The sequence below is a fragment of the Heliangelus exortis genome, chromosome 3 (assembly GCF_036169615.1).
Source record: "Heliangelus exortis chromosome 3, bHelExo1.hap1, whole genome shotgun sequence".
In the NCBI taxonomy this organism is placed as follows: Eukaryota; Metazoa; Chordata; class Aves; order Apodiformes; family Trochilidae; genus Heliangelus; species Heliangelus exortis.
Genome location: NC_092424.1, coordinates 16,307,037 through 16,334,388, shown reverse-complemented (window position 1 = coordinate 16,334,388; position 27,352 = coordinate 16,307,037). Strand labels below are relative to the sequence as shown.

General features: G+C 45.2%; 2 long non-coding RNA genes and 1 other non-coding gene across 4 annotated transcripts; 1 reads left to right on the top strand and 2 right to left on the bottom strand.

Moving 5' to 3' along the window:
- The first annotated feature begins 94 nt into the window (after window positions 1-94).
- LOC139794174 (uncharacterized) lies at window positions 95-25,090 on the top strand. 2 transcript variants are annotated; one of them, XR_011724990.1, is made up of 4 exons: window positions 95-803; window positions 1,980-2,194; window positions 20,604-20,709; window positions 24,681-25,090. It is a non-coding gene; the product is annotated as an uncharacterized lncRNA (long non-coding RNA). The 2 variants fall into 2 exon arrangements; XR_011724989.1 differs by lacking the exon at window positions 24,681-25,090 and having other exon boundaries at window positions 20,604-21,200.
- Window positions 23,610-27,292, bottom strand: LOC139794175 (uncharacterized). Its single transcript, XR_011724991.1, has 2 exons — window positions 25,556-27,292; window positions 23,610-25,523 (listed from the first exon to the last, which is right to left on the bottom strand). It is a non-coding gene; the product is annotated as an uncharacterized lncRNA (long non-coding RNA).
- Window positions 24,901-24,987, bottom strand: TRNASTOP-UCA (transfer RNA opal suppressor (anticodon UCA)). The gene has a single exon. It is a non-coding gene; the product is annotated as a tRNA-Sec (tRNA).
- Window positions 27,293-27,352: the final 60 nt, after the last annotated feature.

Genomic DNA, 27,352 nt, shown 5'->3' with positions numbered 1-27,352 from the left:
GGCGGAGAGAGGGGGAGTTGGCCGGTCCGATCCGGTCCGGCCCGGCTCGGCTCGGCTCGGCTCGGTCGGCGTTCCGTCTTGACGGAGGTCGCCGTGTTCATTAGGGTGGTAGGGAGCTGAGCTTGTGAAACCCTCCCAACGTAGGCCTCGACTGTCCCGCAGCGTCGGCCTCAGCGCCGGAGCGGCCTCACAGCAGCAGGGTCTGTGGAAAAGGCCGCGTTCGGCTCTGACAGCCCCACGGGCACGGGGCGTGAGGATGGGCCCGCGCGTCTTGTCCAGCAGCTGGGCCGGGTCCTGCTCTGCAGCGGGCTGGTGCTTTGGTGCATCTGCTGATCTCTGCATGTCTCCTACCCTTGTGTATAAGAAAGAAGGAACTGAGGGTACTGCTATGGCATCAAAATCCATGAGGTGTTAAGACAACTGTATCAGTGTTTACAAGATCACAGAATAATTGAGGCTGGAAAACACCGCTGAGATCATCAAGGCCAACTGTCACCCCACCACCACCGTGCCAACTCAACCACGTGCTGAAGTGCCATGGCCACATGTTTTTTGAACACTTCCAGGATGGTGACTCCACCACTTCCCTGGGCAGCCTTTGTCAATGCGTGTCTACTCTTTCAGTAAAGAAATTATTCCCAGTATCTAACCTGAACTTCCCCTGGCACTGTGGGGGGCTCGAGGCGAGGACCAAGGCAAGTTTTCATGTTGTTCTGACCAGTTAGATACTGAGCTGTCAGTTCTCATCCTCTGAAGAATTGATAGAAGATCCGTGGCTTACTTCTGCTTCTCTCACCAATTAGGTAAACTGTTAATGATGGAATTCAAGTCCTTGAATATTTAGCAATTACTAAGGCAATCAAAATGTCAACTTGACACATTCAGATGGAAAGATTTGGAATGATTAATAATGTGCAGTTAATTTGATATTCTATGGCATGAAAACAAATGGCTGACCCTATAAAAGACTGGAGCAAGATGACATCTCAAGGAAAACAGTGCTGCTTATGTCAAGTGTTAACTTGATACATTGTTCCTTGTTTCAATTCAATTATTTCCAAATTTCAGTTTTTACTACTTGGCCTTCAGAATCCTAACACTAGTAGTTACATAATCTGCCTGTGAACGTCAGAGTGAGAACTTGAAGACATTCAGGATGATAAAATTTGAGTGCTGTAAGACTTCTTCTCTTTGATCTGCATTATTGCCTCAGTTAGAGCACAGACTTGAAATGGAATGGGATTGCCAACCTCACTGAGTTCACTGCCAGAAATATAAATCAACATTAAAGATGATTTTAAAATGAAGTAGCAAGTTAAACATTGGTACAGACACATCATCAAATGGAGGTTATACTGGCTCTTTTTAAACCTCTTGCCTGATGGCAAAAATAAAACTGTTCCAGTGACATTTTCTCTGCTCTGCTGTGACAAAGGCTGCATAAATATAGGCACTGTGGATTAGAATAGACTTCAGCAATCTTTGACTTCCTCTCCAGCAGCCTCTTCTGCAGACAGTTTTCTATGGCTATAGGTGAAAAACAGGGAGTCTAAACCTGGCATGCATGGGGAGGTGGTGACAGTATAGCACGTCCCCAATGGCAGCAGTCACAGCTAACCTTGGGTAGAGGCATCCTGGCTGGAGGAAAGGAGAGAGTCAGGATTTCTGACCCTGTTATGGATTTGCTGTGTGGGCTAGGATAAGTCATGTACTTTGAGATCTTTGATGGCACGTGCAGTGCGAATGCAGATTTTTCCTTCAGCTTTGCTAGAGAAAGCAAAAATTGTGATGAACTGTAATGCCAGCGTAGATAATTTCAGTGCTCACTTAGAAGTCACTCATGTCTCCAGCAGAAAAGCTGCTGGTGCCAATCTGATCAGTGTCACTCAGAATCAAACATGGGATAGTTTTTTTCTTCAGCTAGAAAACAACAATTTGTCATGTTATAACTGATTCAATTTTTATGCTCTACATTCTAGGCTGAGTCCTCTTTTACCTCCAGGAAGTGAGGAGATGGCTGCTTCTTGCCAAGACAGTGCAGGCAGGTTGCTGGCACACGCTGGGCAGGCAAGGGGCTGGTGTCCAAGGTTGGCAGGGGTGATGCTTCTTCAAGAGCACACAGCACTTAAAGTCAGTCATCACTTGAAAAAGCCACAGGAAGGGAGAGAGGGGCAGCAGATGAAATGTTTGCAAGGTAAGTATCATCTTGGCACTATATTTTCTGCATGAGTTACTGTCAGTTAATGCATACAAAACCCCAGTGCTGAAACAAGAGAAAAACACTAAATCCTGGGAAAAGCTCCACATGTCCTTTCTGGTTTCCCACAAAAAAGCCAGGCAAAAAAGCTAACCAAGCCAAAAAATGCACACAGCTCGGTGGGCATAGTTTTAAAACAGCCAGGCTATTTTTCTCCTCACTTTTTGCTTCCCTTTCTCAGCGTGTTACAACTTAGCAGGTTCTTACTGTCCACAGTGCTAAACAAACACTCATGGGCACTATTGTGCAAATCAGTCATCCCAGATAACAGATGGATTTTTACATTCTTTCTGCATATCTGAATCCATTATCCCAAGAGGGCCCAGAAGAAAGTGGGCATTAACTTAATGCAGCTCTGAAAGAGGAACTGTCCAGGTCAGGAGAGGAGAAATGATGGAAAGAGCCATCTAAGTTGCTAAATCACTCTGAGCCAGCAACCAAATCCATTTCAGCTGCTGGCCCGTTTGAAGTGAGCTGGTGAAGACCTTTAGCCCAGTTCTTAGGGGTGTCCATGGCACAGTTTTTGGTTTTGTTTTTGCTGGCAAGCTTGTTAGAAAAGCCAGAAAATCAGTTTTCTTGGACAGCTTCCTCAGTCTCCCCGGATCAAACAGAGGGCACTGTGGTGGGGTAGGTTAGGGCGCAGCTCCATTTTCAGAGTTTTACCTGTTCCCTGCTTATTCCCTCCAGAGGATTGGCCTCTGGATCTGTTCCTGGAGCTCCTTTCCTCAGCACTGACGTCATTCATGTGTAAGGGGGGAAGAACAAAGACAGCACTCGCCTGTTTTCTGGTGTGATTTTTCAATACCCATTTCCCAATCACAACGTCCAAAGTAACAACATCCTTTCAAACCGCCCCCTCTTGAAATGCCACCGTAGTCAAACAGCTGCAAATCAAAACACCTTGTAAACAAGTGACTGAAATCCCGTGGGATGCCCGAGGGCTTGGGCATGTCTCAGAGTGATTATAGTTCCTGCTATACAAATTGGAGTCCATGTAGCACAGTTTGTGCCAACTCTGAGCTCTTGCTTTTTATTTTTAGTCCTGTTTGTTGAGGGGTTCTCATGATAAAGAGAATGACGTTTGGTATCAGGGATACACAGATAAAATTAGATCGTGGCCGGAAGTGATCACACAACTGATCCTCCCCACTGAGACTTTTTCCACAGGATTTTGGATCCTGTGGGCCTCAAGAACAGCTTTTCTCTGGGTGAATTTCACTTCCCATCAGCAGGCAGCTGAAAAATTGGACTCACATGGGATGTATGTCATGAGCCTCATGCAAAGAAATTAATGTCATTGTCATTGCTAATGCCAACAGCTGGGACCATCTGGGACACTGAAGACAACGTTGTCTAGATGTGTAATGCTGATTGAAGGTTGTTTTTAGCAAGCCTCTGAACCTTCTTCCCTTTTTGGGGCAACAAAACAAAGCTTTTGCCTTCCATGCATGGGGTTTTGTACACAGAGCAGCTTAAGTCATCAGCAGAGCTCAGTCCTGGGACTTTCTTGTCCCCCCAGACATAAGTTACCCACACTGATGTTGAAGACATTATTCCTTTTTTTGGAAGAAGAAGCTGCCTACAAGGAGGATAAAAGGTGCATTAGACTACATCCTTAAAGCAGATCACCTCTCAGGAGAACAGGATCAGATACCATTCGTTCTGGCCTTTTTTTTTTTCCCCTTTAAACTTTGGCTTGCTTTCATTTCTACTACACCTTGCAATAGGAAAGCACAAGAGGTTAACTGGTCAGCAGATGCTCTCTGTTCCTTAGAAATGTGGAGTGTGACCAAGCAGTGTCCCAAGTGCACCATCAAAGGAAGATGGAATTGGTGGGCATGTAGCAAAAAGACATTTAGCTGTATTGTGGCAAAGAAAGACTTTATCAAAAAGAAAGCCGTGAACTTGCAAGGCCAGTTACTTTTAAGTAGAGCAGGTGAAGGCACAGGAATATGTGATGTGAACACGGTGTGACACAGATAGGGAATGGAATTTTTTCTTCGTATAGCTTATTGTAGAACAGCTCAAGTTCCTGGACATGGTTAATTTTACATCAAAAATCTACTGTGGAATGAACTGGTGTATCATTCCCATCCCTTGGCACAGGAGGTATCTTCAGCTTTAAGACAGAATGATCAGATCTGTGGGAAAGAAAACAAGCAGGATGAAGTGTGTCAAGTGGATGTGGTTCCTCTCATTTTTTATTTCTGGAAAAAAAATTAATCTAGAGAACCAGAAGGTTGCTAAGGCTTTCTGCATCCCATGGCCTCCCTAAAGATTTTCTCACTTGGAGAAATGTCATAGGGTTCAAAGCTGTTTCTTAAGCGCTGCTTGTGTAGTATTGCCTTGATGTCATACATCATTATAAACAAGTTATTTCATTCAGTGTTTTGGGAAAATCATGGGACTGGAACAATACACCCACAGCAGTTCCCTCCCTTATCCCAGCAGGCTCTTCAGTGAGCTACCTCACTGACTGATGATGAGCTGTACCTCACTAACTGATGCCTGTCTGTCTATCTGTGTATGTCTGGTTATCGTGTGTCTCTGGAGAATTTGAAGCAGGAATGCTGATGGATTTTATGAAGGGCAGAGAGCTGGAAGGGAGGAGAGGAACATAAATTTGTGGTGTCATGTGGTTTGATGGCAGCTTGATCTGGGAACCCTCAGAGGCTCAGAGGGCCCCAGGGCTTGATAGCTTCAAGCAGTGAATGCATCATCGCTCCTTTTTCTACATGTTTGTTCCTCTGAAGCCATTCAGTCATTTACACCTGACAGGATGGCAGAAAAACAAACTTAAGCAGGGCAATGTTCCATTAATTTCCATCTGCTTAGCTCAGGTTTGATCTAGACCTGGTATGAATACTTAAAAAAAATAGAAGTCATCATAAAGGAACAAGTACTAGAAATTAGATTCAGCAAGAGCGTTATGTAGAAATCTGTTTGAAGTCCTGGGCTCTTGCATAACTGTCTCTGGCTAGTTCCCTAATTTTTTTTTCATGTGCTGTAGTTTCCCTAGACCCGTTTTACTTACAATTAGACAAGCAGTTTCAAAGTCCTGATGACGCACAATATGTATGCTGTGACCTTTGTACAGCCTCTGCAAAACTATTGTCTTTCCTCTTTCTATTTCACAAGCACTGTCCATCTGGCCTTGCCCTGTCACATCCCCAGATATGAAGAAACAGTCTCACTCCTGTAGAGGGGAGGCAGCCCATTAGGTTACCAAGATAAGAACCAGAGCAGTATTCACAAGTAGCCTGTTGGAAGGGGTTTGTTGATCAGTGCAGATATGTGTATGCTCCAGTCACCTTCTAGTCCATATTAAACTCTTTAGTGCTGTCAAACTACTAGATCAAATAAATTAAAGGTAGCTTAACCTAGCTGGCTGGAAATATTCCTTGTCTGACAAAGGACAAGCTATTTTCCCACATCAACAGATAAACAAAAATATTCTTGAACTGCCTATAAAACAAAGTCAGACTGAAGCACTTGCTTTCACTGAAAATTAACTTACCCAAAGGAACCAGAAAAAATACTCACCTTCTTTTTTTCCCCCCTAACTCTTAGTTCATGGGCCCTAACCTCACCATTACAAGAAAAACTGCTCTTCCCAACTGTGAAGATCAGAGACTAGGTGTTGCTCCCTAAAAGGTTCCTGATCCCATACCTGTATTCCAGTGCTTTAAGGGTGCCTTGCTGTCTAACCTCAGTAAGTGTCCAAGCAGCACAGCTGCCTAAGAATCATATTTGTAAGTATGATGAAGACCTGGCCTAAAGCACATGACCTTAGATAAATTCCTTTCCAAACCTTCTGCCTGCTCACATGACCCAGTCCATATTCCAGATGGAGTGGGAGAAGACTGGTGGGTTGATATTCCCAGCCTTGCCCTGCAGTAGCTTCTGATGACCTAGTTCTGGGTAACTGAAGATATCACTGCTTCCTTGGTACAAAAGTACTCATATATCATTTTGAAATCATGATACTCCCATTGAAGAGTGGACATAATCCAATACTGCCTGTAGTGACCTCATGCTTGTATGCACAATGGTGGTCAGAGCATTTCATGCTAGCGGTAAACCAGAAGGATTTACTGGAAAGGCATTAAATTTGTTTTTGAAATGTCTGCAGAGCCAAATCAATTCAGAGAGTTTTTTGAGCTGCTGAACAACCAGAGGCAATCATTACACTTCTCTGTTGCCAGTTGCAGCCATTTACCTCTTCTAGGCAGGGACTGGCTTCTACTCTGTGTTTGCAGAGCTGCTAGTTTTGTAGGGTGCCACTCTATCTGATCCTCTGCACAGTGTGATGGTATCAGGGAGCCTCCACTTGCAGGGCCATCAGCAGGACACCACCTCACCTGCCCTCCCGTGGGTGAAGCACAGGCATGAGCTTTGGAGTTGGACGTACGTCTGACGCCAGCTGCGTCTGGCAACCGCCCCGGTGCTGCAGAGAACTGCCCCAGGATTTCTAGTTATTTATAATTCAGCATCAGATTGGACCCAGTTGCTCCTGGTTAGAGATCTTTTTGCAATAACAAACTAAGATTACATGAAGAGCTTAAAAAAGAATTTCACCCCTCCAGGGCTAAATTACTTCCACTTATGTACAACTGTCATATCTTTAAAGGGCAAACCCAGAAAGCTAACACTGAACAATAAAACTCTACAACCGAGAGTATCTGCCTGCGCTCTCTAGGCAATCGTGTCTCATATCTATAAGGTCTTTCTTAGCCAAAATTCAGACTAAGTGGATGGAAGATTTATGTACAGAGTAGGAAACAACAGCTTGGGAGGAGGTGTATTTGAATGCTGGAGTCAGTTACAAGACCAAAACTCAAACACCATACGAGAGCTTTTACATAGTATCTCACTTGTGTCTGGTAAAATCACTCCATGCTCACCCAGACTTTGCAAACCACTAGTCACCAACTGAGAAAGGCATGGTGACGTACATGTTACGGTAGCATCCAGCTCTGGCAAAAAATCCACTTCCATATGTAGCTCAGGATACGTTCCAAAGATTTTGTAACTGATGTATTTTTCATGGAATAATAATTGGAAAGCAGGGAGAATGAAAACCCTCTGTACCGACTTACCTGTCCCCTGCTCTCAGGAGGTCTTATGCTGATCAACTCACCTTCAGGGAACTTAATAAGGAGCAGAGTTACACAAGAACAACAGCAAGATCTCTTGATAACACCTTCTTTTTTTATCACACCTTTATTCACTTTTGTGAATGTTCCCAGTCATATGATGAGTGAGCAGTCACACTTCATTTAGTAGCTGTGTTATATACATAATATATACCTGGATTAATAATTGAACCACTTAACCTAAGGGTCAATGGGATTTTCCTAAAGAACAGAGAAACTATGTTCAATGTGTCAGAAGTCAAGATGCAGAGTTGCTCATAGCCCTTTGTTAAAAAATATTCCTACAATGAACTTTTTGCTTGCTTCAGAAGCCTGAGGAACCCAGGCTTTATCATAATTTTCCCTTTCACTCCCTTTTCAGTGATAGCAGTGGAGAAAAGTGGAAAGGGGAAAGAAAGGATGAAGAAATTATGAGGAAAGCATTTTTACTGGGTTTGTTTTTTTGTTTGTTTTGGTTGGTTGGTTTTTGGTTTTTTTTTAGCAAAGTAGTTTACATAGAAAAGTCTATGAGCTTCAAATTTTCAACCAAAAAAGGACAATCACACTTTTTTTTTTTTTTTTTTTTTTAAAGTTCTGCCTATGGAAAATATCCCCCTATGGGGAGTTTTTGGTGGTTTCTTTTCCCTTCTTTTTATGTGAAGTCAGGACCCAGCACTGCATTGTGTTCAGAGAGCAGCACTGAGACCAGTGACTAACTGGTACCTTAACAAGAATCGTAGCCCATTCTTCAGCCACAATAGTATCTTACATCTCCAGCTGCTGTAAATGCTTGGGTGGCTCTTCCCCAGGACTGGGCTCTGCATGACCCCTCCCAGAACTGACTTTCAGAGCAAATATCTGAAAGGTCTCCTCCCTTCAGTTTGCTTCCCTCTTCCCGTTAAAAATCCTAGTGCTGGGTACCACTGACATCATGAGCTGTCAGAGTCTCTGTAGGAGCCTAGATGGTCTGCTGGGGTGTACACCCCTGAAATGCTGCTGTGACCAAATTCTGCCCTACTGCCAGTGATTGGGGTCCTGATTTTGGCCCAACATGGAGATACCTGTGAGTGGAATTGAGAGAGACAGCAGGTTGGTCAGTGGTTCTTCCTGAAGGGCAGGCTGTATGTACAGCACACCCTTATATATCCAAGGGCTTTGGTAATATGACAGTAAGCTTAGAAATAGGGCACTCACCTCTGTCTGCACTGTATATGTTCATACCACATGCAGCTGTACCCCTTGCAATAAATTCCAAAGATGAAGAGAGACTGAATTGCTGTAGGCCTCTGGGGTTCATTCAGTCAGACTCAATTTATCATTTAACCTTTTAAGTAAATCTACCAGTTGCCAATCTTGGCTTCATTTTCTCATTCTTAGAACTGCTGAGCAGAAAGGTCAAATAGTGTGAAATACAACAAAGAGCAAAGGCTGTTTGATTGATTCTGATTTTTGTTCTTAAGAAAGGGAACAACTTGCAATTGGTGATGCAGTCCAAGACGGGCAGGGTGTGTAATCTTCCATAACTCTGCTGCAATCCCAGGTTAACAGAGCGGACGGAGGAGCTGCCTGCTCTGCTGTTTTCATTGCCATTGCTTCCTGTGAGGTTGTCTGTGTTCCAGAAGGAGCCTGTAACTCAATGACTGATCAACAGAAATGAGGTAGGAGTGGCTGAGGTTCTTGAGCAAAATAAAAATTTTTCCAATATGCCTGTGGCTATCCAGAAATTCTGAGCAGTGGAACAGCACACACAAAGAAACCATCTTCCACTGCATTTTGCATCCAGGATTCCAGCCACTTTGGACATGTGTGTGATTGACCCATATGCATGGCTCAGAGCTGTCACTGGGATAATGCTGGATCTCCGAAGCCTCTGACTCTCCCACAGAAAATAACATCTATTCCCAGTAAGACCTAATGAAACAGTCCTGGCAATGGGCCGGCACCAGCAGTTGAACCCTTGAAAATCTAGACTAAAAGTCCCAAAATGAAGTGGTAACCACCATGGCCTGGATCTTCAGCCTCATGGCTTTCTTGTAAGCTCGCTGGTATCCTTGAGAGGTTTCCCACTTATTTCTGAGTTTTGTGGAGGGATTTTCAACTAAAACAATGCATAAAGAGGTTGGGTTGAGGTTTTAAACTCACCCCATCCAACAAGAGATACTTAAAACCTCATCAACTGCTGTAGTCATCTAGGGGATGTGCCACTCCAAAGAGCATCTGAAACTGTATCTCTTCCCCTTAGCTGTAGGTTGGCAGGGGAACTACAGTTTGGGTCACTTAGTCAAGTGCCTTACATCAGGCAGTCCTCCTGTGTGGTCTTGAGCAGTTCATTTTCTTTGTACTTCTTGGCAGCTCTGAGATAAGGACAGCTACATTTCCCTGTTTGTACCTCTTGGCAGCTCTAAGATAAGGACAGATTCATCTCCCCAAGTATAAAAAAGTTGGAGGTCTTTGAAAAGAAAGCTTTGTAGAAGTACAAGGAATTATTATACTTCAGCAAGGCAAAGCCACTGTCAAAGGAACCCACACACATGGACTTCTGTATTCACCCATCCCTCTCTTCTCTTCCAATACGACCACATTACCACATTACTGTCAATTCTTGAGTGTCCTAACCATTGTTCATTCATATTTATTTCAGCTCCAACTAGTGTTCAGTCTAGAGGCTAAGAGCTTTCTGCAAGATTGGATTCCAGCAGACACGCAAAGGCAGCTGGGCAGTGGGCCTAGCAGCTTTTGTTATGATTTTAGATGTGAAATCTGATGATGGGGTAGAGGCTGAGCTGATTTTTTGAACTGCCTTGTTCACTGATATGAAAACCTCCTCTCTTAAAATTAATCAGACCAAACCTTAAGACATTATCCCATGATCCAAAGAGTGGCTTTGCATTTGGCCACAAAAGTGGCATATTTTTTTTAGCTACGTTTCAGGCAGTGTATTACAAATGATACTGTTGTTCCTGAAGGAACTTGTAATTTCCCTCTGAATTACCAGATTAAGCAGCCTTGTCTAATCCCCGTTCTAGCCTTTAAATTTGGTACACTTAGTTTTTTTAATTCTCTGTCAGACTCTATTTTTCAAGTTGTTATTGCAGTATCTGCCAGATACTGGCAAGTGCCTCGCCCTGTTTGTCTAAGGGAATAAATGAGTGGGATCTCACAGACATAGACTGCATCTCCCACGTGAGGCTGCTGCAGTTATTAGTGAGCACTGTGATTGTGTTAGAACTTGAGTTAGAACTCACAAATCCTTCCAGAGTTAGTGCTAAGTTCCTTTCACTAATGGAGGGCAAAGATATAGGCACAGCAAGGGGCAAAAGGCATCAGCAAAGAGAATTTTTCTCCTCGGTAGACAAAGAGAGTGGAGGTGTGTCTTGGAGACAGTAATTGACTCAAGGTGATTTTGTCACTAGATGTCTTTCCATTGATCTCCTCAGTCATTACAAACATCATAATTAGAACTTTCTGAATAGCATTGATGAATGGTGTATCAGTATGTTCAGCACCGTGCCTTCTGCTATCAGTTCTGAGTAACTTGTCTGTTAATTCAGAGACTGCAAAGTGAGAATGAACCAGTGGCATCAGTAGTCGTAGCTCCTGCATACCATGGGCTCCAGGGTCACTCTGAATTGCATTTTCCTGGAAATACAGAGGGACTTTCAGGGAAATTGTCTTTTATTTTAATTTACATATTGCTGGTGAATGGAGAAATCCACCAGACGCCTTATGTGAACTTGATTACTCTCACTTCTAAAAAATTATATATATTTTTTTAAGTCAGGATTTGTCCAGTTTCAGTTCTCTGTAGTTGTTTTATTTCTTTTTCTGCCATTTAAACAGACGTCCATTATCAAACCTTTGTTTTTATATTGGCACTGAGAGGTTGTGATCTGTGATCAAGTCTTCACCTGATCTTTCTTCAAGCATACTCAGCTCCTAGGGTCTTTCACTGTAAGGCATGCTTTCTAGTCCTCTAATCAGCCCTGTATCCCTTTCTCTGTACTTTTTCCAATGTATTGTCATCCTTCTGGAATTATTCACAAATAACCTTTTCATTAGTCAAGCTGTTCTTCAGATGGTTGAATAATATTTGCCTGGTGAATTTGCAGTGAGCTTCCTACTGGTTGGTTAACTTGTCTGTGAGTTGTTAACATGAACAGCAGCAAAGGTCTCCTTCTCCTGCAGCTCCACTGGCCATAGAAGGCATTTTTATGTGGTGTTAGGCCTTCTTCTGGACAAGCCACTGTGCCATCTGCCATCAAACCCAGCTGAGCCACAGTGAGACACCAACATGCTTACATGTTCCCATGTCTCAGGATGGAAAAGAACATAAAAATCAGCCACTCTTGGGTGGCATTTCTACTTCTACTTTCTATTCTATTCTACTTCTAATTTCTATTTTTACTTCTGAACTAGGGAATTCCTGAAAGAAGGGCATGCTTATCACCCCAAGCAACTTTTTAAGTGGCTGCTACAGGTGACACTTGTTACTGTATCTAGCACTTCCTAACCTCTCAATCCCAGTGATATATCCTAATTACCTGGCTCCCTGGTGATTGTCATTCCGAGGTATTTGGGAATGAGCAGAAGGCTGGTGTGACTTTTGAGCAACAATTCAACACCACAGAAAGCTATCCTCTCTTGAGAATGTCCTCATTCATTCTAATTTACAGTTGAAAGATACCTGTAAGAAAACGGTCTATAATTAATATAATTACACAAATTTTAGTTTAGCAAAATATCAAGCCTCTCTAAATTACACATTAACCTGACTCCTTTCTCCTTGATTGCCATGTTTTGCCATCATTTGCTGCAATTTAGTAGGCTGTGGAACTTCCCCTTCTAGCTTTTATTTAGAAAGCCACTTGTTCAATTTCACATTCTAGGCTTCAGCTGAACTCTACTTTTTTTGCCAGCTCATGTTTCCATCGAACACACAGGTTGGTGAACAAATATCCCCTTCCCTATCCTGCAGCCTCCCCTCACCCTGCTTCAACCAGATAGGCAGTTGTGGCTGATTTTGTTCTCTGTCTCTCTGAAGCTGTTGTTCTTATACAGCCTAAAGTCTCTTCCCTGCTACATGACACTCGAATCTCACCAACCTCTCCCCCTCCAAGTGAAAATCAGGGTGATGGGAAAGCTTCCATCCTTGGGTCTTGCTTGCTTTCTGCAGTTCTGGACCCTTGCATGCAGCTTCAAGTGCCCTCCGTATGGTAAAGAGCCTCTTTCTGCTACTCTCAGCTAGAAGTTCAGAAAGAGACAGCCACCTCCCGGCTTTGATCTTCAGCCAAAGCCAAAGTCAGCCTCCTTTGTTCCCTGGACTTCTCAGTTTTGCTTTGGCAGACAGAAGTGCTCTTTTCTGTGCTTTCTCTCTTCCTTCTCTTCCCCTTTTTCACCCACCCCCCTGCCCCCACCCCAGACCTTGGCTGGTCCCCAGACCTTATCATTCCTGTGGGAGAAGGTGTGTGTGAGATTCTGCTTCAATAGGTCACCAAGACAATGCTGGACCAAGGGAAGTGGGCAGGCAGAGAAACAAGGTGATTTAGCCCCAAATGTTAAGAGAATTGTCTTTCCTGCCATTGTTTTCTGTCAGTCTGCCTTGCTGCCCGAGGTGATGCACAGTTTGTCCTCATGGCTAGAAATGCCCAAGAGGGAAAGGGAAGGGCCATAGCAGACATTTGGGGCCAAATGGAGCTTTAAGAGAGGGGAAAGTATTTCCAAATGTTGAAGGTCAGTTCAAACATGCCACCTACTGGACCTGAGCTTGGAGACTTGGTAGAGTTGGGGAAGATGGCACTGAAGATCCAGGGAAGATGAGCTTCCAGTCCCCAAGGATTTCTTGTAAAAGATGGTCCCTCCCTCACCAATTCTGGTCTCTGGACTTTATCATCAGATCAGTGTCCTCAGTTTTTCTCTGCAGAAAGCTTTCATATAGTGAAAAGCTGAAGAGAGCAAGGCAGAGGGCATACAGAATTTTCCCAGTTCTATGAGAATAGTCTTTCTTATATTGCTTTGCAGAGGGAAACACACAAGGAATCACATCACAGCAGGAAAAGTAAAAGTTTTTTAATGAGGAAATCGACTCTGCCTGAGCCTGCTTCATGTGATGCTGAGAAAGTACAGCACATTTTTAAATGCATCCTCTGGTTTGGGATGCTACAACTTCAAAAATAATGGTCTGTCATTAAGAGGTGACAAGCAAACCTTGGAGTTGTTAGTTTCAAAACACTGGCTGGTCAGCATTTCTGGAACTCTTTGTGTCTCAGTTTCTTGGCCACTGAGGAAACCTTGGAAGTGATAGCATGGGATGGTGAGCCATTTGCCCTGGGTAGGGAAGGTGTGGAATTCTATGACTCATTACCTGCCTACACGTCCCAAGGTAATGCAAGTCCCCACTAGTGAGCTGTAAGTCTCTTAAGAACTTTGGGTGCTCCAGATATGATGGAACTAAAGAAAGCAGAATTGAGGGACACGTCTGAACCTCCCTGTGTCTCAGAGCTTGCTCATTTGAAAAACTGCCTGCATGGCTCATAGGTAAATGAAACTGAAGGAAAAGAGAAAAAAAAACCAATACTGAGGTTAGTAAGTGTCCTTTCATATTTCTTAGGTGTGACTGAGGGCAAGTATTATAATTACAAAACCAGCTGCTATTTGTCTAAATCCTTCCCTAACGTTTGTGGCAGATCACTTTGGTCATTTATGTTCCAGTTCTTCCCTAAAGCTTTGCCAGAGGGATTTGGGCAATAGTTCAAGTACCTGACAGCTGGAACCATGCCCCTGCTAAGCCACCTAAAGACTGACATTCCAGGCCTCCCCTCATGGAGAAGAGCCTTGGTCCCCTAGCTGAGCTTCAGCATCCTGAGTACAAAGCCTGTCACATTTCATTGTTAACGAGTGAGGAAATAAATTGGCTCTCATTATTCTATGAGGAGCTTAGGTGGAATTTTATAGGGAAGAAGCTTTGTCTAGAGATTATAAAAGGAGACTCTAAGCCAGGATTCCCAGGTTTTATTTCTGGTTCTCCCCCTCATTCATTGAGTGGTCCTAAGTGAGTGTTATATCTTGTTTTTCCCCCATCTGTAGAAAAGGGGTGATGATATCGAACTTTGTGGCATAAGTGTTTCTTGGCTTAATTAATTAACAGCAGTGAAGCAATCTGAGTTTTCAGTTGGAAGATGCCATATTAATAATCAAAGAAGTATTTCTAGCTGCCTTTGGTATTTGGCATTATCATTCTTTTTCATGTATAGATGACAACCCTCCATGAGAGAGAACAGACTTTCAATCTGTTAATCGGTGACTGGACATTAAAGAAAAGTGAAACTGTGTAATAAATTCACTGAAATTGCATTTATTCAGAGGCAGATTGACTTTCACCTCACTGTTTGTTATTCTAAAGTGTTCCATAAATTGTTTTATGCAAAGAAATGTTTTTGCAATTCATTGACCTCTCCTTTTGCTGGAATAGTCTGTACTCGTGCAGTGACTGGTCAATCAGCTCACATTGTACTGTGCCTGGCCCTTATGTGGGTAACAGTTAGACTCCAAATACCTTCCCAAACTGGAAAACCACAGAATTGCTCAGATTGGAAGGGACTTCAGGAGGTCTCTATATTAACTTCCTGCTCAAAGAAAGAGAGCAGTTAAAAGATGAATACAAGTTGTTCAGGGATTTTGACAGTTGACTCCTGAAAACCTTCAAGGATGGGGACTGCACAGCTTCTTTGGGCACTACTTCACTGTAGTGATGAAAATGCTTTTTCTTATAGCCAGCCTGAACCTCTTTCCTTTTAATTTGTGTCCACTTTCTCTTGTCCTCCCACCACGTGCTGTGGTCAACAGTCTGGCTCCATCATGTTGTTAAACTCCTTTTAGTAACTCTCAGGCTATTGTTTGTCTCCAACAAAACCATATCTTCTCCAGGCCAACAAGTCCAGTTCCCTCAGCCTCTCCTTCACAGGGCTCTAACCTCCAGCCATCTTGGTCATCTCTGCTGAACTCACTCCAGTGTGTCAACTGTTTTCTTGCACTGAGGGACTGGGCTCAGTACTTCAGTGCCATTTGAGCATGAAGGGGGGGGTGATGAACACATCTGCCAACCTCCTGACAGTGATCCTGTTAAAATAGCCCAGAATGCCTTTGGCTGCCTCTGCTGCCAAGGCACACTGCTGGCTCCTACCCAGCTTACTCTCTGCCTGGATCCCCACTTTCTGAATAGCTGCTCCCCAGCCCATTAATCCCCAGCCTGTACCATAGCAGGGGCTTTTCCTTCCCACGTGCAGAACTCTGCATTTGCCCTTGCTGCATTTCATAAGGCTCCTGTCAGCCCATTCCAGTAAAATGCCTGTCAAGAAATCACATATGAATAGTAGCTACATATATTATAATATTTACCTCTCTGTGTGTATGTGCACACACTTTTTGAAAACAGACTTGTGAACTGCTGTGCAGCCACAGTCCAAAAGCCAGTCATCATGATAGGGAAGTGAATTTGTATTGACAGTTCAATTTCTTGAAAAAGCTCTGTTGTTTTCTACTTCCTTTTTTTAGGATTTTTTTAAGCAACCATCTTTGTCTTTAAATCTAGCTCCAGTCATGAGCCAAATGCATCTGTGTATCTGACTGATGGAGCTACTTCTAGCCATAAGTCATCCTCTAAAGTTTTGCCTTCCCTTGACTTCAAAATAAGTTCTGATCTTTTTAACCTCTTCTTTTCCAAGTTATGTCAAACATATGGTCTACAGGAGATATGGACCACCAACAAAATCATGGGAAGGTCATGGACTGAGAGAATGGATGTGAGTAAAACGTTCCAGGAGAATAGGACTAGCTCCATGCTTGGCCTGTGCAAGTTTGACAACTTAGGCAATAAGGATCTCAGGCACAATCAACTCTGGTTATTTAAAGACTTTAAACTTAAGCCAGGTCTCCAGCTTCAGTTGTCACATCCATGCTACTGATGGTTAGCTCTGTCCTCTGCCTGTTGTCCCATCTCCTGTTGTTCAGAGGTGTAGCACAAAGAGTTTTTCCCTGCAATTGGAAAATAGAACCTGTGCTGCTCATCATTGCTTCTTGCTGCCATTATTTTTCTGATGAAGTTAAGAATATGTTTTGAGAGCTTTTGGGTACAGAGTCCCATGCATGCAGGAAGGGTGTGAGGGGATCTGTTTTATAATTGGATTGGGGAGCTCACTCCCTCTGAAAACCTGGAGCTGTTCAAGGTGGATGGTGCCTAAGTGAGCTGCTCTGCTGCAAAATTGAAGCCATCCTTCATAATAGCCCAGCCTGCTACTGAATTCAGGTACAGCCACATTCAAGGCTTTTGTCCATTATGGGCAACATGGTACCATTCATGCCATGCTGAGATATTTACAGACCATGCAGCCTTTCTGCCCATGCAATAATATATTTACATGTTGTAGTTACTGTCTAAGACTAGCTAATCCTCCTCTTCCAGGATGGATTCTGCATCACTAGGTGTCAGTGTCAGAGACACTTTTGGCAACACATGACAATGTTTCTGAGTTCAGTTCTCTTTATGTGCTGGGAACTGCAAATGCTGTCCTAGCTCCTGCTGTTGTGTATCTCTTGGACCTGGCATAGTGATAGTCAGGAAGTCCTGGGAAGCCACATGTGCTTACAACATGCAGTAGATACCAGCAGGTTTTGCCTAAGATGTGTGGCCCACAGCAGGAGTAAGAATGGTCCCCTTTGCCCTGGCTGTCTGCAGAGTGTCTGCAACCCATAGCCCAGCAGGTGTTGCCATGGTCCCACTGTCTGCCCTGGGCCTATGAATTCTGATTATTCCAGTGAAAACAATTTGGTGCAACTAGGTGAAAAATGGGGTTTGCAGTTACCATGCCCACCTGCACAGATCTGCACATTCCTGCAACTGTCCTCTCTGTGCCATGGTTGCATTAAGTGAGCAGGTAAATCTGCTTGTAAGATGCAGTGGCATGGATGGTTTCAAACATGGATTTCTCCAACTCATTTTAACAAGGCCTCTACCTGCTGCTTGGAACAATGTGTTGTTACCACAACATGACATCTAGTTAAGAAAAGAAAGCCAAACACAATGCATCCGAACTTCAAAACTTCCTCTGTCCCCTTACCAACAGATTTTTCTTGCCAGGTTAAAATTATTTGCCAATAAATGCTGGAAAAAGCTGCTACTCTTGTTTGGCCTGTATTTATTTGCTCCCCCAGACCAACAGAAGGTATTTCTGGGAAGAGAATACCAGAGGGAGCAAGAAAATTACATCGGCCTGTAGTAAACTTGAAGCTAGCTTCTTTGAAAGTTGGGCTGTGGTGGTGGTGATTTCATACTACTCCATCGAGTGTCTGCTTGCTGGCTGATGTTTCCAGACTGTGTGCTGTAATTTCAGCTTTTGGTGATCTGAGGGCAAAATCCCAGAAGCCACGCTCACCATTACCCAGCCTCAGCAGGCAGGCTGCCTGGGTCACCTCACCGCAGATCAGCCCATAGGTGAGGTATGATGGGGGACAGCAAGACAGACACTGGGTGCTTGTGCTTGCTTTTACTATTGTTCTTGAGGGAGTCTGCTACACGTTTGCAAGGGAGCCAGGTAGTGGATGGATGTTGTACAGAACTTCAGTCTCCCAGTCTGTCAAGCTTGAAAGTTTTTCCAGCTTTCAATTTTGTCTAGAGTTTCTTTCTTAAGACTCCCCCTTTCTTCAAACAGAGCCTCAACTCTGGCTGGGACCCAGAGATAGATACCAAATGGCGCTTTTTTCCCTTTCTTTTGCTCTTTCTTCCTTCTCGTGAAGCTGGCAGACTCTCCAAACACACATCCAACCAACGCACAGTGCATTCGAAAACAGGCCATCTGGCTGCGCACTCCTTGAGAATGAGAAGACAAGAAAAACAACCCTCTTGGAGCTGGCAGCCGAAAGGCAGGCAGCCCGTACGTGGACTTGATCTCGTGGTACAATCCAAGAGCCATCCAATCCAAGGGCATCGCAAAAAAGCTCTTTCCTAATGAGCAGAATACGGCTGTCTCCAGAAGCGGCTCCAAGTCAACAATTTGAGTGGGATGCTGTAACTCTCCTCGACGCACATGTGCTCATTAATTAAAGCCACTTTGGAAGATGCCCCGGACACCCCCGCCAGGGCTGCCAGCCTACCCTCCCCGAAATTCTCCTTGCTGCTTTGCAGCCCCCTGCTGGGCAGGGACCTGCAGCTCCCCGGGGAAGGACCGGGCCTTCAGCCTCCAGCTCCTAACCACAACACGGAGCGGTTGCGTCACCGGCGAACAGCTGCGCAAGGAGCGGAGCACTGGAAGGAAGTTGCACTCCATTTGCTTTGCTGTCGTTTTTCTTCCCTCCGAGTTTGGTAACAGCCAGAGTGCTCCAGGCATGAAACCACTCTGGGCAGGTCAGCAAGCAGGAGAGGGAGAAGTGAACTGAGAAACCCAACATGGCAATACTTAGCTATTTTTTCTGATGGTTAAGGAGTGGGTTCACCGAATCAGGGTGGCTGAAGTGGATGAAGAGCCATTAGTAACCCAGTCCCTCAACAGCAAACAGGGAGCACTCAGGGAAACTAGTAAAAGACTACTTTAAAACAGATTAAAGAAATTGCATCATGTTAGGTAGAGAACCTGTAGAAGCTGCTGGCCCAGCAGGCTTCAGAGGCAGACAGTATTAGCAGGCTTAAAATAGGATTAGACAAATTCCCAGACAACAGATTTGTAAATGGACACTAAAGGGAACAGGCAGGATGTACAATCTAACATCCTAGTACAACAAAGGTGAATGCTGAGGAAACATAAGAAAGAGGGAAATGTCCAGGCCTGTGTGTGCTCCCTCGATAGTTTCTCACCTTGCCCCAGCTGGGAGCACAGGGCTGGTTGGGGAGGACCATTGCTCTGGCCCTGGAGGGCTGTTCCTCAGTTTTTATTGTAGGAATCAGTGCCTGTGCTAGCCTGATCTTAAGGTCATATGAACAGATTGTTGCCTCTTTAAATTACCAGAAGGAAGCTAGAATCTTATTTTTCTTGGAAAGATGGATTTGTGGAAGATGTTTCAATGAATGTTAACAGTCACAAGCCCTGGCTGCATCTGTTTGGTCTCTCAGACATTAAATTTCACAGTGACTTGGTGATTCATTTAACCCTTTATCGTTTCACTTGGGATCTCCTTGTTTCTGCACCTGCCCCTTTAGTACTGATGGGAGCAAGGACAGTGCACCCTGTGACAGATCATACAGCAACATCTCAGCTACATGTGTATGGGTTTCCAATGGGTAGTTACAGCTCTGCATCTCCAGATGGATATTTCTCAGGTTTCTGCTGTGGCTTCTTTCATGCAGTTGTGTTTCCAGTGTGAGGAAATGAAGCTCTTGATCTTTTGACTTTATTAACACACAAGAAGAGTTCAGTAAGTGAAAAATTGCTTACTTATCTTAAAGAGTTCTGACAAAGGAGGACACACTGCATCAATGCAGGTCCTTAGAGCTCTTCCTTTCTTGCCACTAAGGTATCAGAACCATTCAGTGCCTCTCCCTTTTACCAACATGCAATTTAGTTGTTCCTAACTGACAAAAGTGAGGTCTAAAATTGAGAGTTTGCATCATTATCTTTTTAAGTCCTCTGCCTTGTAAGCTTTAACAATGAGAGACAGATAGTCTTAAACTGAAAAGAAAAAATAGATGTTTGATGAAGTAAAATATGTCCCTTCTTTATTGCTCACTTAATTCAAACACAGGAGGCTAATTCAGAAAAATCTCAAAATGACAAGCAATAGAGATCTGTTAGCACACAGATTTTCAACTGAAAACTCATACCAGAGAGAATGTAAAGAATAACTGGTAAGTTTCAGTGTGGAAAAGAAACGGGGAAGGGGGCACAACAAATTAGAAGGGACTTCTGCACTATTGTATCTATTCCTCAGCTATCGTGATATCCCACATCTGATAAATAATATGTCTTTGAACAGCTGTGGCTTTTATTCCCATTGTTCCTCTTTGAATCTTATTCTGAACTTCACTCTGCTGTTGTTTTGATACCTTCTGCTAGTTTGCAGCCTAAATTTATTTATGACCAGTGTACATCCATTTTAAGATCTTTCTTTTTTTAAACTCTAACCTGCTATTAGCTGCATTTAGTAAAAGTTTTAGGGCGTAATTCATCTCCTACAAATATGTGTGTTCTGTTACACTAACATTGTCCCTTTTTATTTTTAACTTACAGGAAAGCAGAATAATATGCAAAGACAAGATGAAACAGATGTTTCACGTCTACATTACAATTCAGACAGAAATTTAAGTCAGCTGAAGACATCAGAACAAAATGCTTTGTAAGTGTTCCTGTGCTATCAGTTACTCAAGGGATAGTCACAGGTAATATGCCTCTCAGTACATATCTCTCCCTTTACAGCCTTTGCTGTGATTTGAAAGGTAGAATCCCTTCAGGAATGTGCTCTCATGTCTGCAGGCCAGGGTTCCTACCTTGCTTGAGATGTTTGTGTAAACAGCACTGTTGACAAAGAGTGAGAATTTATCAGGATAAATTCTCATATTGAGAGTACCAAGTGAATATCAGTTGTGCTTTGTGGGTGTCATTTGTTTCTTCTATGCCAAAAAAAAAGATTTAAGTTTTCTTCAAGTCAGTTCCAAAATTAGATGTAGAGAATGTCCAAACCCTAATCAGTGAACAGGATGCCAGTTGGAACAATTTTCTAGTGAAAAAATGGGTTTGAGAGAAGAGTTATTTTCATAGAAAGTGTTTGCTGTCCTCCAAATGTGCCCCCCACCCCCTGCCCGAAAGCCTTAACAGCCAAAGAGATTTGATTGCTGGCAGTTTGTGGATGATTCCCCTCCCTCTCCCCCAGCGTTTTCCAATGGAAAATATTCAGCGTTTGGGTTTTCAGCCCTTTGCTGAAATGTCAACATTTTCCAAAGGGGGAAGGAGGGGAAAAGAGAAGAAAAGAAAAACATGTTCTGACCAGCTCCAGTCAGAGCCAAATGGCTCAGTCCTGAATTTGGTCAGGAAACTATGCTGGAGGGGAGAAAATGGGAGTGTCTTGGTTCCACACATAGGCTGGCTGGGCTGAGGACTTCGTATCACGATCCATTTGTATGAGTCATTCCAGTCAACATTTCACCAGGGGAGTGTGTATAGTGGCTTTTAAGCACTTCAGGTCAATATGCTGGTTGCAAACACTGCTACCCAGGGCCACTTCAGCTATCTGTGTCCATGTGGTATGCACACAGGTTCAGTCTGTTTGAGTTTGAGTCTTCCAGTATTTCCAAGAGATCTATAACTCACAGAGACAACAAGAACACCTGGCACCTATCGAGACCTCCCCATTCATAACAGAGGTGGAAGGAATAAAATGGCATGTGCCTGTAAACACACGATTGCCTGGGTCCTCTGCCCAGGTGATGCTGTCTTGTGCTGTGCAATGGCTGGAATTTAGCCTTTGAGAGCCCCAGCCAGCTGTGGACAGGCTGGCCCTACATAGGGAGAAATGCTGGAAGAGCCAACGTAAAGGCTGCTAAATTACATGTGCACATGCATGTGCCAGCCTGCTTCTGGGGGAAAAGGAGTGGTGTCATTTCCTCAACACGTTGCTGATCCCCACCTGCCTGCTCAGCCTTTGGAAATCTATCCCAGTGCTTGGGCACCTTCAGATCTGAGGAAGGCAAGGGCCATCTTTGCTTCTGCTTAAGGTGTCTCCCACAGCTACAGCTGGGGAGCTGGTAGATGAATGTGTACCCAGAGTAGGTCTTTGTCCCCCTCTAGTGACTTGACTGCAAAATAAGATTTTTAAGTCCTACTCTCTCCAAGCAAGGTGGTCATTATTTTAGGCGAGGATGTTGAATGGTTTCCTTTCTGAAGGCCAACAGGACATCTACACACCACTAGCAGGTCATATATTTATATGCACTCATTCATTATCCATTACCAATATAAACAGTAATTAGGAGCTCAACTTTCTGCTCTAATAGGCCACATGTGCCTGCTTTCTTCCCATGGAGGATGGCAGTCAGACTTGTAGTCCTCCAGGAGACCCAGCTAGGGCCACTGTTAGCAGTGCAGAAGCACATGCTCCCAGTATCTTGTAACCAAATACTTGCTGAGTCACAGCCCAGTCACCCGCACTCTTAGCAAGTCGCGTCAGCCATCTGTCACCAGCACATCCTCCTCACCCTGCGCTGACTCCACTGGGAAAACAACAGGAGGCAGATTACGTTTGGCTGAGGAACCAGGCTCTCGTGCGTCTTGGCTCTGAGTAACCCCTGGATTGCTTTCTAACCAGTGGTGAAGCCTTTGGCTCCTCTTAGTTTGGCCCTTTGTCAGGGAACAAAGTGACATTCAGGTTCAAATGCTGCAAGCTTTCCCTGATTAATGAGTGAGTCCAAAGAAAGCCGACTCAGGCAAGCCATGGATAGCATTGTGGAGAATGTCCCTCCTGCAGCCAGATCATCTACACAGACTTCCACACTAGCGTTCTCCTTCACAGAGTGTTTAAAGAATAGCAGCAAAGATAGCGTGCCCCATTTCCTAATGCCATCTCCTACCTACTGTGTCAGCTAAAGCTGCAAGAGCAGCCTTGCTGTGCCTCCTGCCCTAATGAAACCTCGTGTTTCCCTTGGTTCAGCCATGTGCTAGAGGTGCAGCCCTGCAGGGCACAGCCCCAAGAGGTGGGATCGATTCCTTTCAAGTGCTGGCATCACCAACCACATGAGGCACTGCCCAGGTACCCCAGCCACCCAGGGAGGGGGCAGGGGCCAGCTCAGAGTAGGATTCACACAGGATTTCACAAACCCAGCCCCCCACGATGCTTACCACAGCCTCCCCATCTGGGACTCCCCTTGTTTTCTCTCTCATGTGCTTGAATGTCTGTTTTCCTCATGAGCTCCTTGAGGGACAAATCACCCAAACCATCAATCTGACCACCCTACTTTATCCTAAGGCGATGAAAGGGTGCAGAGTGGATGTGGCCTTTTTTTGTTCTGGAGGAAAAAAGTGAACTCAATGCCAGGCACAGATCCCAGGCTGTATAGTTCAAATCGTGCTCCAAGCACATAATTCCCATTTGTGTTTGTGTGCACGCAGGGCAAGGGTGGGGGTTGGCGGGGTGTGTGTGTGTGAATATAAGAATGTAATTGTCATAATTTAATCCAAAACTACTTCTTGGAAGAAAAAAAAAAAAAACAAAAAACACAGGCCGACACAAAACAGCATGTTCAGTTATAAACACCACATGAAAGAGCTGTATTATGTTCTACTTGGTAACTGACATCGAATGTGAATGTTCTCAGCTGCCCACTACTGGGCAAGGGCCTTTCCAACACTCCCCCCTCCCTGATGCAAACAAAAGCCCCCGGCCAAACTGCGGCTCAGATACCAATTTCTGAGGCCGCAGAAAAATTCCACATAGAAAGTTCATTATGGGCAGAGGAGACAGGCTTGTAGGAGAAGCAGGACGGAGCAGATCGATAGCCATCTGGGACTTGGGGCACTCCCAGCTGTGGTGGGAAGAGCGCACGCACATCTCCTGCAAGACCATAAAAGAGTTGGCAAGTGCCGTGCGGGCCGTGGAGAGTTTTTTTTTCCCCCAGATTTCCCATAAAGGGCCCATGTATTCCCGGAGTGGAGGGTCGTGCTGGCACCACGGCTGCTCCCCTCTGATTGACTCGGGTGTTCCACAGGCTGGAAGCAGCAGCCAGTGGGAGCGGTGTTAGGGCCCTCTGCGCCCTTCCCTCTCCTCCCAGGCCTCCAGCTGCAGTGAGTCATTTGGTGTAAAGGAAGCACAGTCATTCTGGCATAGATCCTCAGGGGCTCTTACCTACTCAACCCCGGATGGCACTGCTGCCCCCTCAGAAAACACCCAGGAACACTGGAGACATGATGATTAACTCGGTATTCTCTCCCTCTGGGGAATTTCATCAGGCAGAATCACCCTTCCTGCCCGTGGGAGCAGGAGGCAACCAGGAAATGTCCTTCAAATCCTTGCACTCCCTGGCGGCGGGGGTGCTTGGAGTGGTTTGGGTCTGTCCCATCCTAACTAGAGGCTTTGCAAATTATCTCAAAGAGTCATTGCAGTAGGATGTTGCAAAATAAAAGCCTTCTGCTTGAAGAATATGTTTTTTAGCTACATGATAACCTTTATTTTTTCGTGGGGCTTGGTGACATTATTAGTACCCGTGCTTACTGCCGAAGTGAAGCATCTTTGTTGCGGCGTGGGTGGGAGATAGGTTATCGTCAATATGGAGCAGATTTGGAGAATGGCTTCTGTTATTTACTTCTCTGTTCTTGTAGGATGTGTGACACTGTTTAACAAAGATCCGCTTAGCAGAATCCAATTAAAATCTGAATTGTCGCCCACGTGGAGGGAGGGCAACCAAAATGTCTCCCAGCACCATGACATCTCTGCATAAGGCTCCAGCGGGCGCTGCCTTGTCGCGCAGGGGACACTCGGCACCCGGTCGCCGGAGTGAAAAATAAAAGGTGGATCTTGGCAGTAACCCCTGTGCCCCCTCGCCCGAAAGGTGGAATTGAACCACTCTGTCGCTAGACAGCTACAGGTTTGAAGCCTGCACCCCAGACCACTGAGGGTCATCCGGGCAACCGGAGGAGCCCAGCGCCCCCCTATATAAACTCCCACCGCTTCAGCGCCCTGAGGTCAGGGTGAGGGGGGGATTTCTTTCAGAACTGTTCCCCTGGCCGATCCTCGGACCGAGACCCCGTGCCCGGGGCGAAGGTGCAGCCATAGCGGGGGGGGGAGGCAGCAGGAACAGCTTCCCCCACCGCCCCAGAAGCCTCCGGGAGCCGTATGCAAATCTTCGGGGCGCTGATTGGCTGTCCCCGAGAGAGGGGCGGGGCGGCGGGAAGGGGTCGCGGCCCTGGCGGCGCCCCGGGGTGTGGGGGGAAGGTTGAGTCACGGCGCTTACCGGAACCAGCGGGGCCGCCCGGCGCCCGGCCCGCCGCCCTTCCCGGACCTCCGGGGTCCCTTACAACATCGGACGGGGGAGATTGTGCAACGAGGCCGCCCCCGACCCGCTTCGGCCCGGCAGTGATGCGCTCGCCCCCGTTGCGTGGTGCCCGGGCCGGGGCTGGCGGAGTAGCGGGCGAGGCGGGATCAGGCTCAGTGGCAGCTCCGGTCTGACAGCCACGGGCCGCTCTCAGCTTCCCACGGGAGACAGCGGCCGCGGTGCGGGGCCACCTTCTCTCTCCCCGTCAGGGGGGCTGCCAGGTTCCTTAAACAGTTATAAATACGGCTGCCCAGTGAGCTAAGAGCGTGTAAATAAAACACAGAGCTTGGAAGAGGAGACCAGAGCATTGGGTCGTTTTGAGCACTATCTGCTCTGGTGGGTTTTGTTTTATGTTTTTTGTTTTTGTTGTTGTTTTTTTTTTTCCCCGCAATGAGTAATGCCAAATACTCTGGAGAATATCCCATGAGATACCTCACAGGACAATAATATCCTCTGGGAGGAAATTCCTCCCAGGCCCCCAGCTGAGGATCAACTTATGCCCTGAAGTATGAGGATTGAAAACACTTGCCATTTTATCCTAGCGAGTGTAACTATAGAGGCTATTTTCATAAATGTCTAAACCCCTTGAAAAATTACTCACTTATTTGCCTCAAGAGATTCCTCTCAAGTGGAGCCCTTTCTGCAAATGCATATGGTTTTCAGGGATTATTAATTAGATTTTTTTTTTTTTTTTTTTTTTTGTGTTAGCAACAAATAAGCACCCTCATTCCCCTCTTGCTCACCCCAGGGAAGCTAATGCTCAAAGCTGGAGCAGCACCAGAGTAAAATGTAGGAAACAGGACCAGGACTATAGCCCAAAGATGGGAGTAGTTTTGCAGATGTCAGCAAAAGAAAGCAAGAAATACATAGTGGGGCAGCACCGTTCCTACTCAGACCTGGGAATGCTGCTGGGCATGGCTTTGCTTTCAGCATGGAGCTCCAGGTTGTGACTTTCCCTGCTGGAGCTGAACTATCTCTGGTATCATCTGTCCCACTGACTCCCTGAGACAGGTGTGAGTGTATCCGAGGCCTTGTTGTTCATAGTGAACAGCCACTATATAGCCACTGCATGTAGTTCTTAGAGAACATTTTCAGCTCCAACCCAAAACCAGAATGTTTATTAGGAGCTGGTCAGATTGCTGCTCCCATGCCTGTCAATGCCAGGCAGGAATTTTTCTTCCCTTGGCTTGTAGGCATCATGTCCCCCAGTACATTCCTATATCTTTACCTGGTATTTACCCCAGTAGCAGGTGGTGTAATCTAGCAAGTTTCTTTTGTGCATAAAAATGTATGGTGTGAGGAACTGGGGGCATGCGTGGGAGGAGGTGCAGGGAAATTAGTCATGGGGAGGAAGAGGTTAGTGTGGGGTTTTGAGGAAATCAGGTGGCCACAGCAATTCCTCAGGCTTCCAGCCGAGCCTGTCCTGAAGTCTTCTGGGAGAAGCACGTCAGCTCACAGATATGCTCCTGTCAGCCCAGCAGCATGTGATCTTGCTGATTGATCCAGGCTGAACAAGAATGGCAGCCAGGGGTTGCCAAAGGAGGCATTCCTAGCTCCTGTACTTCATTTTAACGGCTCAGCTTTAACAACACTTCCACTTTCTCTTTGGTTTCTTCACTAGCATCTACTTTTTCTGGAGCTCTTACCCTGCAGCACTTCAGGGGATGGCATCTTAGTGTGACAATGCTGCTGTCGTCTTCTCTCTCCTGTGGCCTCTAGGATTTGTAAGCAGATATATCTGTATTTTGTGTCTTGTGATTAATCTCCCTGTGCTTTCCAGAAAAAGTCTATGCCAAGCATAGACAGCACTCAAGTCCAAATGAAAGTAACAGACAGGCCAAATACTCCAGCCAAGCAACCAAAGGATCCATTGGAAGGGCCAGCTCCTAAAGCTTCCCTTACTCTGCAGTAAAAGGACATGCAGATGTAATGATTGTGGCAGCTTTAAAAGTTCAAACA